The sequence below is a fragment of the Schistocerca piceifrons genome, chromosome 3, assembly GCF_021461385.2.
Source record: "Schistocerca piceifrons isolate TAMUIC-IGC-003096 chromosome 3, iqSchPice1.1, whole genome shotgun sequence".
Lineage (NCBI taxonomy): Eukaryota > Metazoa > Arthropoda > Insecta > Orthoptera > Acrididae > Schistocerca > Schistocerca piceifrons.
Window position 1 is genome coordinate 96004194 of NC_060140.1, and position 7045 is coordinate 96011238.

Consider the following 7045-nt stretch of genomic DNA (forward strand, 5'->3'; position numbering starts at 1 on the left):
GTGGTTCACTTGCGTTTTAAAAAATCAAATGCTACTTATTAATTCACTAAAATGAATAGGATTATGCCTTGTGGAAGTATAGGTCATGACAGCATAGGGTTCACATGTTGTTTACACACGCACACATGCACACCTGTTGTCTACACTACAAACTAACTACCCACAAACATGTATTACTCAAAATTCTACTTCAATCCACTACTAGTTAATCCAACAAGCTACTTCAATGCTACTTCAACAAAGTGTTTACACCACTACAACATTGTTCTAATTCGACCTCTTCCTGACGCTCGCCGCATATGTCTTGTCACATGATAAATATGGAGAAACTTTCCTTAAACATACATAGTAGAAAGAACAATGGTTATTTGCAAGTCAAAACATTTATACCAGTTCACACACCTGATAAGAGACTCGCAATTATACATTTATCATACTCATATATTCACACATAAAACAGTAAGACAATTTCATCTAAAATTACGTTATCACAAGAATTAATCACACAGATGACTCTGAGAAGGGTAAAAATATTTTCCTTATACAGGTTATACTACATTTTCTTACCCATTTCGTTCCTTCTTTAAGTTACCTTTCGCTTCCAAATCAGTTATTTCGCCTGTGGTGGTTATTCTGGATTCATTTCTCATGAATGGCAAAATTGTGGTCTCCTCTATTCTGTAAAACAGTTTCATCTTAACATATTGTACTTACAACAGACACAAAAGATCCGAATCCTCCTGTAGTTTAAATGACAAATGTTTTGCTTCATCCTTATTACCTTAAACCAAGCTTTCCTTCGGTCCCATAATCAAAATTATTTAATCTTCCTCTGCCATCAAGAGGGACATTTCGTCAGTTCAACTCATATAGGCTGCAGTGCATCCCGCACCAGCAAAAACAGTAAGCTGTAATGCTCACAGCATCAGTAAAACACATAAACGTCACTTTTCTAGGACAAGTATTAAAGCAGAATAATTTTTCAGGCTCTGGCTCAACATCAGTCAAGACTACAAAAAGGATCCATATTTCCGTTCCATTCTCCATTTGCTGGAAAACTGCTCGTATTTGACTACCACAATAATATTTCAGGACCACGTAAATTACACAAACCACAATTCTTCTATCACCTTGAAGGGAATCAATATACTGACGAAATCCACAGACAACACTTTACATACTCAACTATAAAGAACAAAAAAGACATATATCATGAATATTAACATATCATCGCATATTTGGAAGCCAATGGTTAAACAATCGTATTATTGCATCCTGTATTCATGATTCTAAACTTACTCATTCCTTTTTCAGAGTTCTCCTATCTTAAAATATTCATACAGCACGCATACTATAGTAAGAGATCCTCATTTATACTGACAGATATAGAATAGTAATAGATAGATAGTAGCACTGAAAGCAGAAAATCGGAAACAAGGCTACTAACAGCTGGGAACCTGGGTTTGCTAGACCCACAATACCCACAGATCGGATATTCCCCTGAGTTTTGCATTAATTTAACACAGATCTTGCTTCTCTCAGGAGCGACTCTTTTCAGTTCACATAAAAAAAACGATAAACATTTCACTCGTTCACAAAGAAACCGTTTATCTTCACATTTGAACCAACCTAAATCTTAATTGCATAAGGAAAGAAAAAAAACTAAAAACATCACTTCAATCAATCACATAGAAACATCTTTATCATTATTTCACCAACATATTATTCAAAATGCATTTATCACAAATGTAAACTAATCAATTGTTTCTCTTCACCGTCCTCTCTACTCCTCACTGTCCTTTCTACTCATTTGCCATGTCGCTCATTTGTTCCGATTGGGCGCCTTCTGGGCTGATCATTTGTCATTGCCGGTTTCGTTCATTTCCATTTGCTGGATTATGTCTAGGGTTAGCCGGACGAATTTCAACATCATGAGGTGCTCCGCCTACAGTCCTATTCCCACCGTATTCATCGTAGTATCGATTCTGGTTGCCGTACCTGTAGCGTTCACGATCTTGTCCACATCCTCGATCATTTCCGTTGTTCCACCTGTGTTCGCGACTGTTACCCCAGTTTCTATACGGCCGGTCCCGATTATTGTTCCGTTCGCGTCGCGACGACCAGCCACGCCGTTGATTAGTACGGCCACGACTGCGATTGCGCTGCTGTGCCCCGTAATAACTTTGTGCCTGATGAGGCGGGCATTCTGCTGTATTATATTCCAACTCTTGGAGAAGTGTCTTAAACGTTTCTACGTCCTCTTTGCATCGTCCCGTAAGAATGACATGGCGCAAGTGCATCGGCAATTTGGTGATGCATATCCTAATTAGTCCCGCAGGCCCGTATGCAGCATGTGGTCGAATAGGCGTGCTGGGCTGCCGAAACCAGACTGGTTCAAATTTGGCAGCATAATTATGCCATGCTTTACCCTATCTTGTGCCGCTTCCGACTAATAGGCGATCAGAAAGGCCTGTCGAAACTCCCGAGTGGAGTTGCAGTGACGCGCTGCCGACCTCATGCGAATCGCCGGTTCGCCTTCCAAATAGCCACACATATATTCTATCTTATGTGAACTTGCCCAGTCGGGGGGAAGACAGAACTCAAATTGCTCGAGCCATGCTCGTGGATGTATTCCTTTTTGCGAATTTCGAAATATCTCAAACTTTCTCACCGTAAGGAAATGTTTGAAGTCCAATCCCCGCATTTCCTCCCGGCGAGGCCCTTGAATGTTTCTATTTTTCTCATGTCTGCCCCTCAAAATACATTCTTCCCTGTCGTCAAAATCTCCCTCGTGGCCGGTCCCTCTCTGAACTGTTCGTACGGCTATTTTTAGTGCTATTGGCGAGTTCGGAATCACACCCAATGCGGCTTTCCAGATGCGCCATGCGTTCTTGTAATTCGCCTGTTACAGCTTTGTGCCTCCTGTTCACTTCTAACTTACCCTTCTGAAATCTAAGAAGCGAACGCACTTCTTCGGTCTCTGCGACCGCTACCTGTGTAGTATTGTTCTCGCTCTCCGTCACCTTCATCGTGCCTACGATGTCCGCTAATGCTGCAATCTTATCATGTATTTGTCTGTTGTCCTCCGCCCCAGTCTGCTTCAATTGTTCTACTTGCTGTTCGAGTGCATGAATCGCTTGACTGTTGTCCGCTACTGTGTTGCTAATGGACGCAGGACAATGCGTTTCCGCCTCCTGGACCCTCGAGAGTACTTGCTGGCGTTCCCTTTGGCATTCTTCTCTCAGCGCTTGGAAATTCCTGAGTACCTGTTCCTCGCTCTCTTTTGATTCTGCATCGGGACTCCGCTTGCCCTGTTCTAAGGCTTGCAGACGATCATCGATTTGTTCAAATGTACGGCCTAATTCTTTCATAATATCACATTTTATTTCACTTGCCAGATTGTTTATTCTTTGTGAGATATCATCGGACACTCTCTGCATCGACTTGTCGACTTTATTTGTCTGCTGGATTAGTTTTTCGTCTATTTGTTCGCCTAGCTCGCGGATCGACTTTCAGATTTCTGCGTCATTTGTTCACCTAGCTCTCGGATCGATTTCTTAGATTTCTGCGTCATTTGTTCGCCTAGCTCTCGGATCGATTTTTCAGATTTTTGCGTCATTTGATCGCCTAGCTCTCGGATCGATTTTTCAGATTTCTCTGCGTTTTCTTTATTTTGTTACAATAAATCTTACATGAGTTCTGCCAAATCAATTTGGTTAGTTAGAGGCAAATTAATTTCTGGCTCTGATGTGAGCCCGTTCGTCCTGTTTTGCATTTCCTCTGAAGTATTCCCAAATGCATTTTGAACCGTCCCACGCGTTAATATTCGAAAGCAAATTATCCCTTTGGTCCATGTTGCTTAAGTTTTTGGACCGCCTACTTTTAGCTTGGTTACGTGTCTGCATTAGTTCAATTTATACCCGGTACATAACACACTAATCAAAATAAATGTATCCCCCACAAATTACGACAGTGACACAAAAGGTATCCAACCTAGTACGCACTTTTTCACACGCAAAACAAATTTATATCTTTGATCGGAGTCAGTGCAATTTACAAGCGAGGAAAAAAAAACACATACATATAAAACACACAAATATAGAAAACAAAACAAGACAAACAACACAACGCCACTCAATAACGTCGTGAATCTTTTGAAAGTCTGCTCAGAAACAACGCAGAAGTTGTTTGAGTGCTGCAGGGAAAAAGAATTAAGATTATACAACTCTCGCAATCTAACGTTTCAGAGATTCCAGAGTCTAGCGGAATCACAGAACAGGGTCGCCATGTGTAATGTTGTTGCATTGATTTGTTATGAAAGCGGTGCTGATGGACAATAAAAGCGGGTTAAAAGCTGTGAGCTGTCTGAGGAAGTTAACCTTGCATTACTGCGCAACTGTTTCACCTGTGTATCCAGTCTATCTTACCAAATTCCCAACCAGAGTAACTTTAATTATAATCTTTTAATAGTCATACGACAACCGGTGATATATATATAAAAGACAATTTAAATAAAAAGAAATAAATCAGTTTATATTTGGAAATTTATTTTAACATTGATCACTGAAGTTTCAGCATATTAAACTTGATTCATAGCTAAACTGGTGCCTTATTTAGGATTGTGAAAATGTGAGTTTGTAATCTTACAGAACACATCAAATATGGAGCCAAGATTGGGAGACTGCATACAACACTGCATTCATAAAATAACACACAAAGAAAGTTGAAACATATGCAAGAGGAAATTAACCACAACCAACCGATTCAATTTTCACCCAAAGAAGTTACGTTCGTAGCGCAATCCTGTCCGTCATGAAATTACCACACACTGGTATACTAAATTCCTACTAACTCTCTGTGAAATCTTCCCGAAAAGAATAGCTGAGGGCTACTTTGATGCTTTCACCACATGCTTCACGTGGTCAACTTGGTTTACACAAAGAGTGTAACTCCACAATAATTTTGATAATTAAAATAAATTACATCGAAACGCAATTTACTAAAGAAAAACCTCGAACTGGTTCCTATCGTCTTACTATTAACCTGATGGGTCAAACAGTGGTATAAGCACGTGATACTGGTCTCACAAAGTACACCCAATGTGGGTTGAACATAAAGAAAAGTTGCTATATTGAAAATTATTGTCAAGACGAGACGTTATAATCACACGAGCATTCGCATTTAAGATTGATGAACTTAGTTAGAGTTACTGATCAATACGTGGTTCCACTTTACTCATAAAGTAGTGACAAAGTAACTACCGGAAGATATTCTGAACTTCACACACGAATTACACTGCGTTGCAATTTAAGATAACATTAGATATTTTAGAGGAAAACCTGAATTAAAGGTGATTAAATTTTCAGTTAGGCTGAACTTAAGAAATCCATTGTCCTACGGACTTAGCAGACACGCGCTTAGCCGGAGATCTTACCTCTTCAGACGCTCGCCGCGGACAGACTGCAGTGGTCCCTTCCTGAGGGTGGCTCACAAATACAAACGGAAGTGGCCAGAGAGGCAGCTTCCTATACCAACGTGACAAGGGACGGACAGGACCATACTAAGAATAGAAACCTCTCTGCTTTTAGAAAGCGTAGCTACCTGTTCCGACGTTGGTCCTACTGTTCTCTAGCAGACAGGCTTGTCTGCTACCCTCAAGCATGCAACTAGAAATACATTTGCTCATTCATCCTCTCACACAGAAGGGAAGGGGGATGACAGCATCTTATCATATGCAGTATATAAAAGAAAGCGGATGTAGGTTCCGTATGAGACTGTGTGACGTGAATTACATATAAACTGTGTTTTAAAGTGTAGTAGTGTGACAGATCGTTCTTGTTTATGTGTAAAAGTAACACTTTCCACTACTCAGTCTCCTCCCAGATAGTCAGAAACGCCACAGTAAATTTAGACGAGGAATTTATGCCGTAAATGACAACAGATTTAAGAAATTAACATGAAAGGAATCCAACAGAGACCTTTCACTCTTTCAATAAGTGATCTGTTTATACATGCTTGTGGGTGATCCAAGTCTGCACAACGCGATCGCGATCTTAAATAGATGTATTTGTTCTCTGTTTTCTATGTAGATAACTTGAAGATGCCTAAATAAGGCGAAACGCGTCGTTGAAAAACAAAAAAATAAAATTGCATCCAAGACTGTTCTTAACCAATAGTGAACATATTTGCTGATCGGGCCCGTCCCGAGGTTCAACGTTTGTTCCCCAATGGGGACGCTATATTCCAAAACGATGGGCTCTCGTTTATAGAGCTCGCATCATCCAGGGCTGGTTTTGTGACCACGACGACGAATACTGCCGCAAGTCCTTTGGCCACCACACTCACGAGATCTCTGTATGACTGAACCTTTTTGATCTAATTTGGACAGAAGGGTGTGTCATCTCTACGCAACTCCGTCACCGATACTTGAACTTTATTCTACGGGAAGAGTAGTATAGGATTCCCTTGAAAACGATACGGAACCTGTATATATCCATTCCGAGGCGGGTGGAAGTTATTTTGAATGCCAGCCGATGGTGTTCCTACACCGTATTCGTGATATTTGATCGACAGAAGCGATTTCATTTACTGTTTAAATTTGCTCATTGACAGTAACATGTACAAAAGATGCCTGATTCTCCAAGGAAAGTCATAAACTACTCACTGATACTGTAGTTAGGAAACTCGAATAAATTACAAAACAAGTAGCGATCTGCGCTTTTTAGTACATACTCTAAAATTAAACCTGTCCTTCACCCAAAGATTCATTTGAACCCCACAGTATTTGACTGGACAAGATACAATTGGAAATGGTGTGGCGTTCCTTTCATCCTGTCTGTGAAAGAACTTGTCTAACCTCCTGTAGAAGGACCTCACTGTAACTTAGAACCAAATAGACACACGAAATTTCTCATGATTTAGGAGTATTGCGAGGACTGAAGACGATCGGCGAGTTTCTTCACGGTTTCTTCTGGTAAACTGGAGATGCTCGTGAAATTTCAGTGACAGGCGTTGTGCATCGTTGAGTGTTTTACTGTTAAATTTC